Source organism: Hyperolius riggenbachi, chromosome 2 (genome assembly GCF_040937935.1).
Source record: "Hyperolius riggenbachi isolate aHypRig1 chromosome 2, aHypRig1.pri, whole genome shotgun sequence".
In the NCBI taxonomy this organism is placed as follows: domain Eukaryota; kingdom Metazoa; phylum Chordata; class Amphibia; order Anura; family Hyperoliidae; genus Hyperolius; species Hyperolius riggenbachi.
In genome coordinates, this window is record NC_090647.1 from 41,365,615 (window position 1) to 41,385,649 (window position 20,035).

General features: G+C 45.6%; 1 protein-coding gene across 9 annotated transcripts in view; it reads left to right on the top strand.

Moving 5' to 3' along the window:
• The window catches only part of DLG2 (discs large MAGUK scaffold protein 2), a 1,711,631-nt gene that overhangs the window by 423,987 nt on the left and 1,267,609 nt on the right, over positions 1-20,035 (top strand). The window lies entirely within an intron of this gene.

A 20,035-nucleotide genomic window follows, 5' to 3' on the forward strand; every position in this document is an offset into this window, starting at 1 on the left:
AGGAACCTACCTAACTAACTTAAACAGCGGGAACCTGCCTAACTAGCCTAAACTGCGGGAACCTACCTATCTAGCCTAAACTGCAGGAACCTACCTATCTAGCCTAAACTGCGGGAACCTACCTATCTGTCCTAAACTGCAGAAACCTACCTATCTAGCCTAAACTGCGGGAACCTACCTATCTAGCCTAAACTGCGGGAACCTACCTATCTGGCCTAAACTGCGGGAACCTACCTATCTAGCCTAAACTGTGGGAACCTACCTATCTAGCCTAAACTGTGGGAACCTACCTATCTGGCCTAAACTGCGGGAACCTACCTATCTAGCCTAAACTGCAGGAACCTATCTTACTAGCCTAAACTGCGGGAACCTACCTATCTGGCCTAAACTGCGGGAACCTACCTATCTAGCCTAAACTGCGGGAACCTACCTATCTAGCCTAAACTACGGGAACCTTCCTATCTAGCCTAAACTGCGGGAACCTACCTATCTAGCCTAAACTGCAGGAACCTACCTATCTAGCCTAAACTGCGAGAACCTACCTAACTAACCTAAACTGCGGGATCCTGCCTATCTAACCTATTCTGCGGGAACCTACCTATCTAACCTATACTGCGGAAACCTACCTATCTAAGCTAAACTGCGGGAACCTACCTATCTAACCTATACTGCAGGCACCTACCTATCTAACATATACTGGGGGAACCTACCTATCTAACATATACTGCACTCCCCTACATATCTAACCTATACTGCAAGCACCTACCTATCTAAACTATACTGGGAGCACCTACCTATCTAACCTATACTGGTGGCAACTCTACAGGCTACCCTACACTGGAGGCACCTACATAGCTAACCTATACTGTGGGCACCTATGCCTGGCTCCCTGGGGGGGGGGGGGCGATTTGTACACCCTCGCCCTGGGTGAAATTCAGCCTAGAAACTGCCCTGCGCCCTGGTCACATGCAGGGACAGATCTAGACCAAGTTGCGCCTGGGGCAAGGTCAGGTTTTGGCACCTAAACTGCCATTCCCCATCCAGTTTTGGCGCCTAAAGGTCAGGTTTTGGCACCTAAACTGCCATTCCCCATCCAATTTTGGCGCTTAAAGGTCAGGTTTTGGTGCCTAAACATCCGTTTTTGGCGCCTAAACTGCCATTCCCCATCCAAATTTTGACGTCTTTTTAAGAATTCAACAAACTGCGCCTGGAGCAAGAAACCCGTCTGCTCCCCCCTAGATCCGTCCCTGGTCACATGTTGTTTCTTTTTGCACATGCCCAGTGGACACAGGAGCTCAGGTTGTTGCCTGTCCTGTCTAGCCAGGCTTTCTGGCTGCATGGACATGATTACAAATATTTTGACTTTCAAAAGGGTTTTTATTAAGCTTATGTCACATCATACATATATAAAGAATAAAAAACCCATAACTATAGAAAAAAACATGTGTGAAGGATCTTACAGGAATATCATCATATATTTCTGCTTACACAAAGCTAGTTCTGTTACCAATGGCATATGTAGTATACATCATACATATAATCTAGCTTCTTTTTATCACTGTATTTCCAGAAGACCTATCATCCCATTCCCTATTGCTATTGTTCTATTTTCTATCTTATATCAAATACTCTTGGTAGGGAACTGTTCTCCTATCTTAACTCCTATTTGTGTTCCGCCCATTAGAGGTCTAGATTTATCTTATCCGAGGTGTTTGCTCTTCTCGGCCTTGTTGTTTTCTAGTTGGATCATCATTGACTTTCTTTTGCCCTCATGTAGCTCTTAATGTTTGAGCCAGATGTTGTCCCAATGGGTGTTCTAGCCAGGGATCCCAAATTTCAAAAAATTTGTTAGTGCTCTCACCTAATAGGTCTGTTAGGTATTCATTGGTGATCATAGAGTTAACTCTATTTATCCAGTGGGTCCAATTTATTTCTTTTTGGAGCCAATCTTTGGCTATCTGGGATTTGGCAGCTGCGTTTAGCTTAATTAGTAGCTTATTTTCTCTGACAGTCAGGGAATGGATTGGGGTGTTCAATAGAGCGTTTGCTGGACATTTCACAATTTGTTTATCAAACAGGCCGGAAGCGACCTCATAGATCTTTTCCCAAAATGTCGACACTTTTGTACATTCCCACCATGTGTGTTTAAAGGAGCCCGGAAGGCCACACCCTCTAAAGCAATTGGGTGATCTGTTGCTAGAAAATCTGGCCATTCTCTCGGGAGTTAAATATGTTCTAAACATCACCTTAATAGAGGTCTCGGTTAAGGAGACATTTCTCGAGCATTTAGCTGTTTTATTCCATATGGAAATCCATTTCTCTTGGGACAACTCATTCCCTATATCTTTTTCCCAATCTAACTGGTATTTATCTTTGTTGTCTAGATCAACATCTATAATGCAGTTATAAATAGTCGATATCCCTTTTGAGAGAAGACCAGATCTTCTAAAACCGCTTTCCAGCCACGTGGGATTGTTCACAGGGTTTCTTCCCCATATTGAGATTATGAAGTGGTGGATCTGTGCATACCTTAAAAATTCGGATGGAGGTATTTTATGTTTTCCTGTTATTTCTCTGAATGAGAGGTATTTCCCATCTTTTATCCAATTATAGAATCTATCTAACCCTTCTTTGTTCCAATGTGTGAATTCTTGTTTCTGTATGCCTGGGATAAACCCGTAGTTGTTATATATTCTAGTATTGGGCGAGGGGTTTGATATAATCTTATATTTGAATTTTAGAGCATTCCATATTTTAAATGCGTCTTGGGTGATAGCTGAGGCCCTCTCCAGGATACGTTTCGGTACTTCAGTCCACCAGATCATATCCTCAATCCTATATGGGAAAACCAATTCATTCTCTATGTCCTTCCATTTAGAGCAATAATCCTTAAAAGAAGCACTTACTAATTGAGACAGTCTAGCTGCCTCTAGGTATTTTAGTAAATTAGGGACCCCTAGCCCCCCTTTTTCCCTCTGCCTGAACATTATTTGTGCCTTTATCCTAGGTTTTTTAAGGCCCCATATGTATCTCAGGATTTCCTTCTGTAATTGTTTTAGTTGGGTTTTGGGGATATCAATTGGGATTGATCTAAAAAGATACAATATTTTCGGAAGGAGGACCATTTTTATGGAATTAATTTTGCCTATCCAGCTGAGTTTTAATTTGTTCCAAGAGTTTAGTTTTGCTAGGAGATTCTTTATCAAGGGAGTATAATTATTATTATATAGCTCCTGTATGTTTTTAGTTAGGTATATCCCTAAATACTTTAACGTTTTATTTTTCCATATAAAAGGGAAATTAGCTCTTAGTTTACTTTCCTCTTCTGGAGAGAATTGCATGGGGAGGGCCTCTGTTTTGTCCTGATTTCCTTTTAGTCCTGAGGCTAGTCCGAATTCCTTAAGGAGCTTTAGAACGTTTGGCAAAGAAATTATAGGATCTACTAAAGTTAGCAGCAGGTCATCTGCAAAAGCAGAGCATTTTGTCATTATATGGTTCACTGTAGGGCCTTTGATGGAAGTGTCCATTCTTATTGCCTCTAGTAGAGGTTCAAAAGCTAATGCGAACAAGGCAGGGGATAATGGACATCCCTGCCTCGTTCCCCTTTCAATATTAAAGGGCTCCGATTCCGTTCCCGCCGCTAAGACACTAGCTGAGGGGTTTAAATACAGAGTTTGCAATATCGATAAGAATGGGCCTGAAAAGCCAAACCTTTCCAATGTTGCAAACAAAAATTGCCAATTGAGGGAGTCAAAGGCTTTTTCTATATCAATTGCTAACAGCAATGTTGGTAAATTGTGGCGCTGAGATAGCCAAATTATGTTACATATCTTTCTGATGTTGTCGGGGCCCTGCCTTTTCTTGATGAACCCTACTTGGTCTCTATTTATAATGCTCGGGAGGAATGAGTTGATTCTGTCTGCTAGTATTGAGGTGAGTATCTTATGGTCTATATTAATCAAGGAGATTGGTCTATAATTTTTACATATATTAGTATCCTTGTTTTCCTTTGGTATAACAACTATTGTGGCCCTATTTGAGTCTTTTGTTGGGGGATTCCCTTCTCTTATGGATTCATAGTATTTAGCTAAGAATGGGGTCAACGTTTCTCTGAATGTTTTGTAATATATTGCCGTAAGCCCGTCCGGGCCTGGGGCCTTAGCAGGTTTTAATTTTAAAATGGCTTTATTAATTTCTTCTTGGGAGATCTGGGCATTCATCAGCTCATTTTGTTCCGTGGTTATATTTGGGAGACTTATTTTATTGAGGAAATGTTCTATGTTTGTTTTATTAGATGATTTATTGTTTGTATATAGGCTTTGATAGAACTCTCTGAACATTTCAGTTATTTTGATTGGATTATGTGTTAGTCCTCCATTGGGAAGCTTTAAAGGTAAATGTTTAGAGGCCCTTTTTCTCCCAGATAGTTTATTTGCTAGATTAGCGTTAGCTTTGTTCGCCAGATAGAAGTTTTTTTGCCCCAGCCATCTATATGTATTTGCCACATCCTCTGATAAAATAGCGTCAATCTGTTCTTTTAATATTTGAATCTGTCTTAGTTTCTGCTTGGTCATGTTTTGTGTGTCTGCTGACATTAGTTTATTCAGCTGTGTCTCCAGAGCAAGTCTGATTCCTGTTTTGTTTTTTTTAATAATGGAGGCAAGTTTTATCATATGTCCCCTAACAACTGATTTGTGAGCTTCCCACCACACGCTGGTTGACGTGTCCCCTGGTTTGTTATTGAGAAAGTACTCATCCAGGACTGTTTTTACTCCATTTATATTGTTTGGGTTAGATAAGATATGTGGAGGGAGTCTCCATTTTGGCTTGTTCAGGTTAGTCTTGGGGTAAGAGAATGAAGTGAGTACCATAGAATGATCTGATAGAGGTGAGTGTATTATTTTTGAACCCTTCATCCCCATTATTAATGCTTTTGATGCGTATATGTAATCTAATCTGGAAGAGCTAAAGTGTGGGTGGGAGAAAAACGTATATTCCCTTTTATTTGGATGGGCTTCTCTCCATGTGTCTATCATATTCATTTCCTTCCACAGAGAGTAATACGATCTAGGAGGAGTAACTCTCTCTCCTTTCCCCTTCCCCTTGGAGAAGTCCTTGGCAGCATTGTTCACTATATTCATATCCCCCGCTATGATAGTGTGTGTTACTCTATATTTTCTCAGCTTTCCTAGAGCCTCAGCGAAGAAACTCCCGTTCTTGATGGATGGGGCATACATGTTAGTTAGTAATATTTCCCTCCCTTCTATTTCTCCCAATACAATCACCAGTCTACCCTCTTTATCTGTTGTCTGTTCCTTTAGAGTGAAAGGAAGATCTTTTTTTATGAGAATTGCCACTCCATTCTTTTTAGAGGTGGGGTGGCTAGACATATATACTGTTGGGTAATCTTTGTGTAAAAATTTGGGGGAAGATTTTTTGGAAAAATGGGATTCCTGAATCATTACTATGTCTGCACCCTTTTCTTTATAGTATTTCAGACATTTTAGTCTTTTCTGGGGGCTATTCAATCCCTGGGCGTTATGCGTTAGGACTTTAACCACTTGCCGACCGCCTACTTCATATTGGCGGCGGCAAAGTGGCAGCCCCAGGACCACGTAACGCAGATTGGCGTCAGGTCCTGGGGCACTCTCTGGCCGGGGATCGCGCGCTGGGATGCGCGCGCATCCACCGGCAATAGGCTCCGCCCACCCGCGACGTCAACCCGCCGGCCAATCGGAAGCGCCGGCGGGTTGTTAACCCCGCGATCGCCGCTACAAAGTGTATAATACACTTTGTAATGTATACAAAGTGTATTATACAGGCTGCCTCCTGCCCTGGTGGTCCCAGTGTCCGAGGGACCACCAGGGCAGGCTGCAGCCACCCTAGTCTGCACCCAAACACACTGATCTGCCCCCTGATCGCCCACAGTACCCCTCAGACCCCCCCCTGCCCACCCCCCAGACCACCATTTGCACACAATCACCCCCCTAATCACCCATCAATCACTCCCTGTCACTATCTGTCAACGCTATTTTTTTTTTTAGTCCCTAAACTGCCCCCTGCTCCCTCCTGATCACCCCCCACCCCTCAGATTCTCCCCAGACCCCCCCAGACCCTCCCCCCCCCTGCGTACTGTATGCATCTATCCCCCCTGATCAACTGTCAATCACCTGCCAATCACCTGTCAATCACCTGTCAATCACCCGTCAATCACCCCCTGTCACTGCCACCCATCAATCAGCCCCTAACCTGCCCCTTGCGGGCAATCTGATCACCCACCCACACCAATAGATCGCCCGCAGATCCGACATCAGATCACCTCCCAAATCCATCGTTTACATCTATTCTCTCCTCTAAACACCCACTAATTACCCATCAATCACCCATCAATCACCCCCTATCACCACCTGTCACTGTTACCCATCAGATTAGACCCTTGCGGGCACCCAATCGCCCGCCCACACACTTAGATTGCCCTCAACCCCCCCCCCCCCCCCTTATCGATTCGCCAGTGCATTATTTACATCCGTTCTTCCCTGTAATAACCCACTGATCACCTGTCAATCACCCCCTGTCACTGCCACCCATCAATCACGCCCTGTCACTGCCACCCATCAATCAGCCCCTAACCTGCCCCTTGCGGGCAATCTGATCACCCACCCACACCAATAGATCGCCCGCAGATCCGACATCAGATCACCTCCCAAATCCATCGTTTACATCTATTCTCTCCTCTAAACACCCACTAATTACCCATCAATCACCCATCAATCACCCCCTATCACCACCTGTCACTGTTACCCATCAGATTAGACCCTTGCGGGCACCCAATCGCCCGCCCACACACTCAGATTGCCCTCAACCCCCCCCCTTATCGATTCGCCAGTGCATTATTTACATCCGTTCTTCCCTGTAATAACCCACTGATCACCTGTCAATCACCCCCTGTCACTGCCACCCATCAATCACCCCCTGTCACTGCCACCCATCAATCAGCCCCTAACCTGCCCCTTGCGGGCAATCTGATCACCCACCCACACCAATAGATCGCCCGCAGATCCGACATCAGATCACCTCCCAAATCCATCGTTTACATCTATTCTCTCTTCTAAACACCCACTAATTACCCATCAATCACCCCCTATCACCACCTGTCACCGTTACCCATCAGATTAGACCCTAATCTGCCCCTTGCGGGCACCCAATCACCCGCCCACACCTCAGAACGCCCTCAGACCCCAGCCCTGATCACCTCGCTAGTGCATTGCTTGCATCTATTTCCCCCCTCTAATCACACCTTGAGACACCCATAAATCACCTCCTGTCACCCCCTAGCACACCTACCCATCAGATCAGGCCCTAATTTGCCCCGTGTGGGCTCCTGATCACTCGGCCAAACCCTCAGATCCCCCTCAGACCCCCTTCCGATCACCTCCCCAGTGCATTGATTGCATCTATTCTCTCCTCTAACCGCCCCCTGAGACACCCATCAATCACCTCCTGTCACCCCCCTAGCACTCCTATCCATCAGATCAGGCCCAATACATCCTGTCATCTAAGAGGCCACCCTGCTTATGACCGTTTCCACAAAATTTGCCCTCTCATAGACCACCTGTCATCAAAATTTGCAGATGCTTATACCCCTGAACAGTCATTTTGAGAAATTTGGTTTCCAGACTACTCACAGTTTTGGGCCCGTAAAATGCCAGGGCAGTATAGGAACCCCACAAGTGACCCCATTTTAGAAAGAAGACACCCCAAGGTATTCTGTTAGGTGTATGATGAGTTCATAGAAGATTTTATTTTTTGTCAAAAGTTAGCGGAAATTGGATTTTTATTGTTTTTTTCACAAAGTGTCATTTTTCACTAACTTGTGACAAAAAATAAAATCTTCTATGAACTCACCATACCCCTAACGGAATACCTTGGGGTGTCGTCTTTCTAAAATGGGGTCACTTGTGGGGTTCCTATACTGCCCTGGCATTTTAGGGGCCCTAAACCGTGGGGAGTAGTCTAGAAAACAAATGCCTCAAAATGACCTGTGAATAGGACGTTGGGCCCCTTAGCGCACCTAGGCTGCAAAAAAGTGTCACACATGTAGTATCGCCATACTCAGGAGAAGTAGTATAATGTGTTTTGTGGTGTATTTTTACACATACCCATGCTGGGTGGGAGAAATCTCTCTGTAAATGGACAATTGTGTGTAAAAAAAATCAAAAATGTGTCATTTACAGAGATATTTCTCCCACCCAGCATTATTATATGTAAAAATACACCACAAAACACATTATACTACTTCTTCTGAGTACGGCGATACCACATGTGTGACACTTTTTTGCAGCCTAACTGTGCTAAGCGGCCCAAAGTCCAATGAGTACCTTTAGGATTTCACAGGTCATTTTGAGACATTTGGGTTCAAGACGACTACTCACGGTTTAGGGCCCCTAAAATGCCAGGGCAGTATTGGAACCCCACAAATGACCCCATTCTAGAAAGAAGACACCCCAAGGTATTCCGTTAGGAGTATGGTGAGTTCATAGAAGATTTTATTTTTTGTCACAAGTTAGCGGAAATTGATATGTATTGTTTTTTTTTTCACAAAGTGTCATTTTCCGCTAACTTGTGACAAAAAAAAAATCTTCTATGAACTCACCATACCCCTAACGGAATACCTTGGGGTGTCTTCATTCTAAAATGGGGTCACTTGTGGGGTTCCTATACTGCCCTGGCATTTTAGGGGCCCTAAACCGTGAGGAGTAGTCTAGAATCCAAATGCCTCAAAATGACCTGTGAATAGGACGTTAGGCCCCTTAGCGCACCTAGGTTGCAAAAAAGTGTCACACATGTGGTATCGCCGTACTCAGAAGAAGTAGTATAATGTGTTTTGAGGTGTATTTTTATACATACCCATGCTGGGTGGGAGAAATCTCTCTGTAAATGGACAATTGTGTGTAAAAAAAATCAAATAATTGTCATTTACAGAGATATTTCTCCCACCTAGCATCTGTATGTGTAAAAATACACCCCAAAACACATTATACTACTTCTCCTGAGTACGGCGGTACCACATGTGTGGCACTTTCTTGCACCCTAAGTGCGCTAAGGGGCCCAAAGTCCAATGAGTACCTTTAGGATTTCACAGGTCATTTTGCGACATTTGGTTTCAAGACTACTCCTCACGGTTTAGGGCCCCTAAAATGCCAGGGCAGTATAGGAACCCCACAAATGACCCCATTTTAGAAAGAAGACACCCCAAGGTATTCCGTTAGGAGTATGGTGAGTTCATAGAAGATTTTATTTTTGTCACAAGTTAGCAGAAAATGACACTTTGTGAAAAAAAACAATTAAAATCAATTTCCGCTAACTTGTGACAAAAAAAAATCTTCTATGAACTCACCATCCTCCTAATGGAATACCTTGGGGTGTCTTCTTTCTAAAATGGGGTAATTTGTGGGATTCCTATACTGTCCTGGCATTTTAGGGGCCCTAAACCGTGAGGAGCAGTCTTGAAACGAAATTTCTCAAAATGACCTGTGAAATCCTAAAGGTACTCATTGGACTTTGGGCCCCTTAGCGCAGTTAGGGTGCAAAAAAGTGCCACACATGTGGTATCGCCGTACTCAGGAGAAGTAGTATAATGTGTTTTGGGGTGTATTTTTCCACATACCCATGCTGAGTGGGAGAAATATCTCTATAAATTGACAATTGTGTGTTAAAAAAAGAAAACAATTGTCATTTACGGAGATATTTCTCCCACCCAGCATGGGTATGTGTAAAAATACACCCCAAAACACATTATACTACTTCTCCTGAGTACGGCAATACCACATGTGTGGCACTTTTTTGCAGCCTAACTGCGCTAAGGGGCCCAAAGTCCAATGAGCATCTTTAGGCTTTACAGGGGTGCTTACAATTAGGCACCCCCCAAAATGCCAGGACAGTGAACACACCCCACAAATGACCCCATTTTGGAAAGTAGACACTTCAAGGTATTCAGAGAGTAGCATAGTGAGTCCGTGGCAGATTTCATTTTTTTTTGTCGCAAGTTAGAAGAAATGGAAACTTTTTTTTTTGTTTTTTTTTGTTACAAAGTGTCATTTTCCGCTAACTTGTGACAAAAAATAAAATCTTCTATGAACTCACCATGCCTCTCACTGAATACTTTGGGATGTCTTCTTTCCAAAATGGGGTCATTTGGGGGGGATTTGTACTATCCTGGAATTTTAGCCCCTCATGAAACCTGACAGGTGCGCAGAAAAGTCAGAGATGCTTGAAAATGGGAAAATTCACTTTTGGCACCATAGTTTGTAAACGCTATAACTTTTACCCAATCCAATAAATATACACTGAATGGGTTTTTTTTTATCAAAGACATGTAGCAGAATAACTTTCGCGCTCAAATGTATAGGAAATTTTACTTTATTTGAAAAATGTCAGCACAGAAAGTTAAAAAAGTCATTTTTTTGACAAAATTCATGTCTTTTTTGATGAATATAATAAAAACTAAAACTCGCAGCAGCAATCAAATAGCACCGAAAGAAAGCTGTATTAGTGACAAGAAAAGGAGGTAGAATTCATTTAGGTGGTAGGTTGTATGACTGAGCAATAAACCGTGAAAGCTGCAGTGGTCTGAATGGAAAAAAAGGCTCTGGTCCTTAAGGGGTTTTATGACTGCAGTCCTTAAGTGGTTAAGATTGTATTTAGTTTCCATGTCACTTCAATATTTTATATCTACTGTGGCCTCTAATAAAGTGTGTTGGATATTTGTTGGTCTCTGATGATCCTAGTAGCTCCCTCGGTCTCGTACATATTGCGTAAATAGGTCCAGTATGGGCGGAATTTTTCCTTAACGGAACATTATAACACATCCTATATCTACTACTACTACAACAACCTATGTGGCAGATTTGGATATACCAGTCTGCCATATAACATATCAAGAAAAACCAAATCGTCTGTTTTCTTCCCGAGAAGTTGCCCATCCTTTGTGGAGAACTATGTGGGGCAGCAGACATCCCGAGATAGCCATGCATTCTATCTTAGCTGATCTTAATGCCTAGGTATAGCGGACCGGAGCTATATTCTTAAACAGTCATAAGTCTTAGCAGGGTGAAGAGTAATATATATAAGTACCTATAATTATAGAGCTAGCGGTTTCACACATAAAAAAAAAAAACTTAATTGCTGGGTGTAGGACTGTATTCTTGAATGATGCTGATACTGATAGAGTCATTTGTCCCCGGTATTTTGTTTCTGAGCCGTGGGGATCTTGGATGGAGTCAGTTGAGTGTCTCTGGATTTCTTCGTGTTGGGATGGCGAACTTCCTGCCACTCTCTATGGAGCCTCTTAGTGGAGCTTGTAGTGTCCATAGCTGGTTGCGTGTTGTGGTCTAAGAGACCCTGCTCCTTTAAGGCTTTTAGTCCTTCCTGTAGGGATTACAAATATTTTGTTGCATAACAAATCGTTCATACTGTGTTTCAGCTGCGCCCGACTTTAATGTATGAAAACAAAAACAAACCCCTCTCATTATGCGCAGAGCGTTTGTACCGAAGGCTCCGCAAGAGACTCGGAACATCGGGAACTTTGCTATCCATGCCTGGGCATCACAAAACAGCAATGACAGACTAATATGGTAAACAGACCCTTCGGGGGAGCCGCTGCGTTCTGCCGTTTGTTTACACTGAAGTTTTTATAACAGCTTGCCTTTTTTAAAATTTGGGGAAATAAATACTTCCCATTGAGAAGCATGGCGAAAAGATATTGCTTTATTATGCTGCGTGGCGTGCGCTCATCAATGTGCAGATCCTGATAATCATCATTCGCAAGACCTTTGTGTACACATCAGCGCATCGCAACGGCTGGAGGGATATTGGTAATGTCACTCTCCTTGCTGAATAGTGATAAGCAATGCAACACTGAGTCCAAAAGGACTAGAACCTATATGTAAACTATAGTGATTGTAATAAATCACCAGTAATGATATAGACTAGCAGTCATTGTTAGTCTATCTCAGCAGTCGAGTACACTGAGCATTGTGAATGCATACTCCTACAACCATAACACTAGTTGGTGTATTAGCAGGGGCGTATCTGGGTAATATAGAGCCTATGGCTCACACTGAAATTGCGCCTCCACCCCTGGTCGGAGCCACTTTTCCCTCTAAAAACTGCATCGTCTCTTGTGTACATGTGTTATGGTTGCCTGTGTTTTTTTGGCTCGGAATATTGCTGAAGTTACCTTTTTGGGAAATATCTCTTATTTCCTCTATGTCCTCTTTACACTAAGCCAAGTGAGCCCTACATACATAGATTAAGTAGCCATGTTCTCCAAATAACAGAATTGATCTGAGTTCTGAGTGACAGGAAGGCACGGGGCGCAGCGAAAGGGAAGACATGGCGCCCATGGTGCTGTGGCGCCCATGACATGAGCCATGCCTGCACCCCTCAAGATACGCCTCTGTGTATTAGGTGTTTGCTAGTGGGTAGGATGGAGGCGCCCAATGTATGTTCTATTTTGGTATTTTTAAATGCAAATAAAAAAAATGATATAATAAAAAAGAGAGGTAATTGCTTAATTGCTTACCTCTTCAGAAGATATAGACACCAGTTCAACTGGATGAAATGTTTTTAATCAAAAAGCAATCTGACAACGCGTTTTGTGGGGCATGGCCCGCTTCCACAGGTCAATACAAAATGCCTTGATAGCATAGGGGATAGAGTGTAGACGTCTCTAATGTCACTGCTCAGGAAAGCTTGTTCTTATATAAAGGTCTCTGGAGCTTGATTAGACAGCTATGTCTGATTAGATTAGACATAGCTCCCCACCCAGCAACTCTAGAGTCAGTTGATTTTAGTGTGCTATGCCGGGAATACACGGTTCGTTTTGAACCGTGTAATCAAGCCGCTGATGGCTCGATTGATCATTTACGACCTGTCCGATACCCCGCCGGATCAATTCCCTGCTCGATACCGCGTGCAAGACAGCGGGCCAATCAGCATTTGGCATTCCTTGGGGAGCCACTCTGTGGCCCCCAATCGACGTTAGGCGGTCCCGGGGGAGCCACCCTGTGGCTGCCGATCGGTGTTAGGTGGTCCTGGGGAGCCACTCTGTGGCCACCAATCGATTTTAGGCGGTCCTGGGAAGTCACTCTGTGGCCGCCAATCAGCGTTAGGCGGTCCTGGGAAGCCACTCTGTGGCTGCCAGTCGGCATTAGGCATTCCTGGGGGAGCCACTCTGTGGCCGCCAATCTGCGTTAGGCGTTCCTGGAGGAGCCACTCTGTGACCGCCAATCTGCGTTAGGTGGTCCTGCGGGAGCCACTCTGTGGCCGCCAATCGGCATTAAGCATTCCTGGGGGAGCCACTCTGTGGCCGCCAATCGGTGTTAAAGAGACTCTGTAACATCAAAAACGTCCCCTGGGGGGTACTCACCTCGGGTGGGGGAAGCCTCAGGATCCTAATGAGGCTTCCCACGCCGTCCTCTGTCCCACGGAGGTCTCGCTGCAGCCCTCCGAACCGCCGGCGACGATCTCAGTCGGGTCCGCTCTACTGCGCAGGCGCCGGAGACTTGCGCCTGCGCAGTAGAGCGGACCCGACGGCGATCGGGTATTTCCGCCTCCTTCGGAGCCGACAGCCGCCAGAGCGCCTGCGCAGGAGCCAGGAAGGTAAATATTACGTCACCGCGGCAGACGGCGTGGGAAGCCTCATTAGGATCCTGAGGCTTCCCCCATCCGAGGTGAGTACCCCCCAGGGGACGTTTTGTCGTTACAGATTCACTTTAAGTGGTCCTGGGGAGCCACTCTGTGGCGGCCAATCAGCGTTAGGCGGTCCTGGGGAGCCACTCTGTGGCCTCTAATCTGCGTTAGGCAGTCGCAGAGAAGTTAAAGAGAAAATGAAAAATTACCTCTTAGGAGAAAACTCAGGAGGAAATATCCATTACATATGGGCTCATGACTCTTTACTGAAGCAACATTTGCATAAAGACGAGAGATTCCAGGACCCGCCCGCGTCCACAAGTCCTCCTTCCGTCCATCTGTGATGCGTATTCTGCGATTATATCCTCGCTCCTCGGATCAGCTGCAGCAGAACAGCTGTTTTATGAGCCGCGTAAAGCTGCTGGTCTTGTTCTGAATTTGTCACCTGCTGGCTCCAGGTGGCAAATGTGACATCTTTATGTGTGATACTTCATATTTACCTGATAACCAAAAATCCATAACAATAACTCACCGCATTTTAGCCGGCTCCGCTGAGCGAGAAACCTCAAGCTGTCAGCAGAAGCGTTTACATCAATCCATTCGCTGTATCAGGAGAGGCTTATAGTGTCCCCCTGACAGATTTTGTGTAAACAGGTAGCGGCCACGAAGAGCTAAATAGCAATCCTGTACTGTAAAGGACACTGGGGAGTATGCGATACACTGTGGCAAGTAGGATTACATGCGTAAAGTCTTACCCCACAATGAGTAGAGTGTAATGCATTGCAAATCATTTATTGCATTCTGTTTTACTCATTGGACGGTAAGACTTTATGCATGTAAAATTCTGCTAACCGCAGTTTATTGCATACGCCCCCTAGAGACCGAAAGAGACCGAAAAGCCCTCCTACTAAAAAAGCAACATGAGAAAAGGGAACCTTAGAAAAGATACTCACCTAAGAAAAGGGAAGGTTCTGGATCTCAGAGCCTTCTCTGCCCTCTCTCCGTGTCCTCGTTCCAGTGCTGCTCCCCCGGATAAATTATTTTACCTGCAGGTTGAGTATGTCTTTAAAGAGGAACTGTGTAAAGAAAGGGGGTCCGCTTCAATGTATCCAGTGTATCCAAGATTTATTAGGGACTTATCCAGGGCCGGCCCTAGACTTTTTGCCACCTGAGGCAAATTTAGAAAAAAATTGCCGCCGCCGCCGCATTGTACCCCCCGCTCCCCCCCCCAGAAGGGTAGCGGGCAGGATGGGGGTGTTGGGCCTAGTGGTGGGGCCTCACCTTATCCAGGCGAGGACTCACCTTATCCACGGTCCAGTGTGCGCTCCACTGACCTCACTTCCTGCATCGCCGCTCACTGTACTCTAAGTGGACGGCGATGCAGGAAGGGACGTCAGTGGAGCGCACGCTGGAACGCGGATAAGGTGAGTCCTCTCCGCCCGTGCCTCTTACTATTGGGCAATCGGCTGCTTCCTATTTAAGCTGGAGGGGAGCGCAGATCGGGGGACCCAGGCGAGGGAGAAGGGGGTCCGACCCCCTCCCCACCGCTAGGCCCAACACCCCCGTCCTGCCCGCTACCCCTCTGGCCTCTGGCTCGGCGGCCGCCCCCCTCCCCCCCACCCATGGACAAGTGGGTGCCGCCCCTAGAAGTTTGCCGCCTGAGGCAAATGTTTCACCCCGCCTCATGAGTGGGCCGGCCCTGGACTTATCCCAAAACAGCAGGACAGACTCAATGCTTTGTGTCTGTCCTGCTGTTTTGGGATAAGCCCCTAATAAATCTTGGATACACTGGATACATTGAAGCGGACCCCCTTTCTTTACACAGTCAACGTTGGTCTGGGTGGCCAAGGTCCAGCTCTGTTTCCTGCTGGAGTGTAGCGGTATTTCCTACTCCTTAGCTGCTCAGTATGGATAGATAGATAGATAGATAGATAGATAGATAGATAGATAGATAGATAGATAGATTCATGGTAGTGCTCTGTGAGCAACAGTTGTTTTTGGAAGCACTCAGGGATGCGAGTGCTTCCAAAGCCTTCCGAGAGTCCCAAAGGTGCCAATTTTTAATGGGGGACAGCGGGGTAACGGGGAGACAGAGAGGGATGGCTCTGTGGGATCTAGAGCTTTCCCTCATCTTAGGTGAGTATCTAACTCTTTTCTTTGAGGTCGCTTCGGGTTGTTTTCAAATATCTGTTGATAACTTTTCATGGGCTATAACTCTTCAAAAGTTACCATTTTATTTAAAGTTCACTCTAAGGACAGTGTTCGGAGTTCTCCTTAAAGTCTTTCTTATCCAGCCAAGAAATGGCCATTGCCTTCCTACTGACCGTTGCTGTTCCACTGTAATCATTAATCATTTGTCTGCGTTTTCCCGAGCATCTTGCAGCAGAGCTTGCTGCTTGTCGCCAGAAGGCAGACAGCCCCATCCAAGCCATCTGTTCCATCACTAATAGAGACATTAAATTCTACCTGCCCTGGTGCAGATCCCGGAGGAGCCTCCGCTGTCAGCCCCCTGTCACTGCAGCACAAACTTCTGTTCAGCAACACGTCAGCCAACAATATTATTAGCAGAAGCCTCCTCGTTATCCAGACTAAGTGGATTCTTACATACGTCCTCCTGTGTCCCTTGTGTGGCTGTGACTGACTGCTTACCTGTTGTTGGAGCTAGAAGAGGCAATCCTTGCAGATTTCGCCTTACAGGGAAAAGTTTAATGTGGTTTTAGAGTGTTTAAAGAGAAACCGTGGCCAAGAATTGAACGTCATCCCAATCAGTAGCTGATACCCCCTTTCCCATGAGAAATATTTTCCTTTTTTCAGATCATCAGGGGGCTCTGTATGGCTGATATTGTGGTAAAACCCCTCCCACAGTGTGACGTCAGGACCATGGTCCTGACAGTTTCCTGTCTGTGAACCTCATTGCATTGTGGGAAATAATAGCTGTTTACAGCTGGGTACAACTGCCAAAAAAGCAAGCAGAATCTCCTTCCACTGAGATCACCTTCCAGCAGTAAAAATGTCACCATGTGATCAATGTCCGAAGGTAAATCAGGGAGAGGAAAGATATTACAATGGGCAAACACTGACTAAATCATTTATTACATAATTATTGTAAAAATTAAGCACTTTTTTTTCATTATTTTCACTGGAGTTCCTCGTTAACATATTGTAGTTGAATGCTTTATATTGTTGATCCCGCCATGGAACTGGAACTGGAATTGAGTTGCGTTGTGTTTGTATGGTAGGAGCAGTCTGCTGGCTCTCAGACGCTGGGATACACCTTCTCCCAATGGGGACAGAGCTCTGCTGGGGTAGGAGCATGGAAGCGGCCCTGAACCTGGACACATGTGGCATGCAGGGCTGGTTCAAAGTCCAATAGGGCCCCGGGGCAGAGGTGACCTTGGGCCCCTACACCCAAACTCAGCTCCCAGGGTCCCAAAACCGTCTGCCGCAGCTATATCTCCCCCCTTAAAGATGAACTCCAGTGAAAATAATGTAATAAAAAAGTGCTTAATTTTTACAATAATTATGTATAAATGATTTAGTCAGGGTTTCCCCGGTGTAAAATCTGTTCCTGATTTACATTCTAACAGTTATCACAGGATGACATTTTTACTGCTGGCAGGTGATGTCAGAGGAAGGAGATGCTGCTTGTTTTTTGGCAGTTGGAAACCGCTATAAACAGCTGTTATTTCCCACAATGCAACAAGGTTCACAGACAGGAAACTGTCAGGACCATGGTCCTGACATCACACTGTGGGAGGGGTTTCACCACAATATCAGCCATAAAGAGCCCCCTGATGATCCATTTGTGAAAAAGGAAAAGATTTCTCATGGGAAATGTGGTATCAGTTACTGATTGGGATGAAGTTCAATTCTTGGTTACAGTTTCTCTTTAACTCCTTTGTGCTCCCCGGGGGCCCTGCACAATGCCAGCATCGTAACTTCACTGTCCCTTCGGTCGACGTGCTGCTTCTTTCTGCTGTCTGCCTTTTGTGACAGGCGCATGTTACATACATAAGCATAATGACATGCGGCGGTAACAAAAAGCAAAAGACGACGAGGGGCACGAAGGAATGGAGCAGTGCGGTAGCCGGCCACATGAGATACCAATGCTGCTATTGTGCAGGGGGCTCGTAATGGTTAAGGGGGAGGTCGGGGGCCCGTCAGTGCTTGGGGGCTGGGGGCAATTGCCTGCTTGCCTTAATGGAAGCACTAGCCCTGGTGGGGTGTAAGAGTCCTGAAAAGGGCCAAGAGCAGATTGTCTTGCAAAGCTGCTTTGTGTCTTACCCTGTTTTACCGCAGGGTAACGGTACGACAATCCAAGGCAATGGGGCCTAGCACGCTTACCGTGTTGTCCCAGAAGTGCCTGATTGGCTGCCGCAAAGCATGTCCAGAACTTGGACATGCTTCCACAGGAGTGGGATATGCCACAGGTGAACCCTAGAGCCATGACAGCAGAGGGCAGAGCTATGGTCAAGGTACAAGGAGGAGGCATACTCAGACCTACCAGGCAAGCAACGAGGAAGTACCAATAAAGGAATACTAGAGCAAACACTTTGCCTCAGCTGTGGGAGTCTGCAGCAGGAAATGGCTGGTGAAGAGGCTCCTGGCCACTTACTATTAACATGAACCTCCAGACTAAAAATCTACTCAGCAGCACTGAAAAGGCTTGGTGTTTAACAGTTTCACAGCATCTGAACTTTGTTTTTCTTACCCAAGCCTCATTTTTAGCTGCACAGAAGAAAACTGCCCGGGCATTTTTCCCCTGATGCTGTGCAAAGCATGATGGGATTTCTGATGTTATTGTTCTGGTTGCTTAGCAACTGGGAGGGGGTGATCAGGATACAGGACAGTTGGAACTTAGTCTCATGCTCCCTGTCACCTCCTTTCAACCAAAAAGATGGCTGCCCTCATGAAATCACAAACATTTGCCTGTTCTTTTAAAACGGTGGGTATGAACTTATATTACCTATCTATTTTAATTAACATAACTAATGTAACTTAATGACAGTATGTTTGTTTAGGCTGGAGTTCCTCTTTAATATCAGCTAATCAAGATGCATCTACAAGCCCTGCTAGCAAGTTTCTTCACAGAACCAGGGAGACGATTGCAAAGGTATATCTAGGGAAAACAGCACCTATATCTAATCTGGGTTAAATTGGTTGCGTCCAAGTTGAGGCGAAGCATGGTCTGTAAGAATGAGATATTGCAATAGGTCAGCCTTTACATATCCTCAAAATAACAGTTAGGCACTAGGCAGCGTGCCCCCCCCCCCCCCTCCCCCCCAACTGTTGTAACCAGGCAGCAGAATGTCCCCCAGATAAAAATTAGAATCTGTATGGAGAACACCAGGCTTGCTACTGAGCAGCGCCCGCAGTAAGAGGCGCCCATGGCACATGCCACACCTGCACCCCTGTAGATACGCCTCTGGACATTTGTGCCTTGTATAGTTCTGCCCCCATTGTACTCATTGTGGGCTGCAGAGAGAAGGAGAGAGATTTTATTAATGAAATGTTAACAGGAGAAAATATCTGTGAATACTTAATTGTGAAGATCCTGTCTGGCCTACCCCATACTGCAAAATGTGTGTGGTTGAAAGGGAAACAGCACAACTGCTGGCACAGAACTCATCAGGCTGCAATATATTTTTAGCAGAGAGAATACAGGAAAGAACACAGCTGGGGGGAGGGGGGAAATCACTCAAAATGGCGGTTGTAAAAGTTTATTTTGAGGGACAGGCCTGTCTTTTTTGGCTGGTCTGGCAGACGGGAGGAGGTAGCCATGGCAACCTGAGCATCACCCCCTCACCATCAGCGGGATGTGTAAGGGAAGGTGGGCTCGCTGCAGCCTCTTGTCTGCAATCTTAAGCGTTACTTACAGACGGTTACACAGTATCTCCATCTGTCACACGTTCAGTGGTGAATTATTCAACACGAGGCTGGTTGTACAGAGGGGAGAAGAAATCATCACTAATATAAAAAACGATTTTATTCAAACAGGCTACGGGACGGGTGCAGACCTTTTTCAGAAAGCTGTCATTAGAGAATCATGAAGGTCGCCATGCAGTGATGAGGGGATCACCATAGCAGCCATAACAGCTGCTGTGGGGCTCATAGCCAAAAAGGGCCTGGTGGTCTCAGCTGCCACTAACCACTTCAGCCCGCGGGTGTTTTCACCTTAAAGGGAAGATCCGAGGTAAAAAAAAAGTTCTACTTAATACCCGGGGCTTCCTCCAGCCCCTGGCAGCCAACATGTCCCTCGCCGTAGCTCCGCTTCTAGCCGTTGGCCCGTGGTCCCCTCCATTGTAGATGCCGACCTCCCCAGGTTGGCATCTTCTGGGCCTGC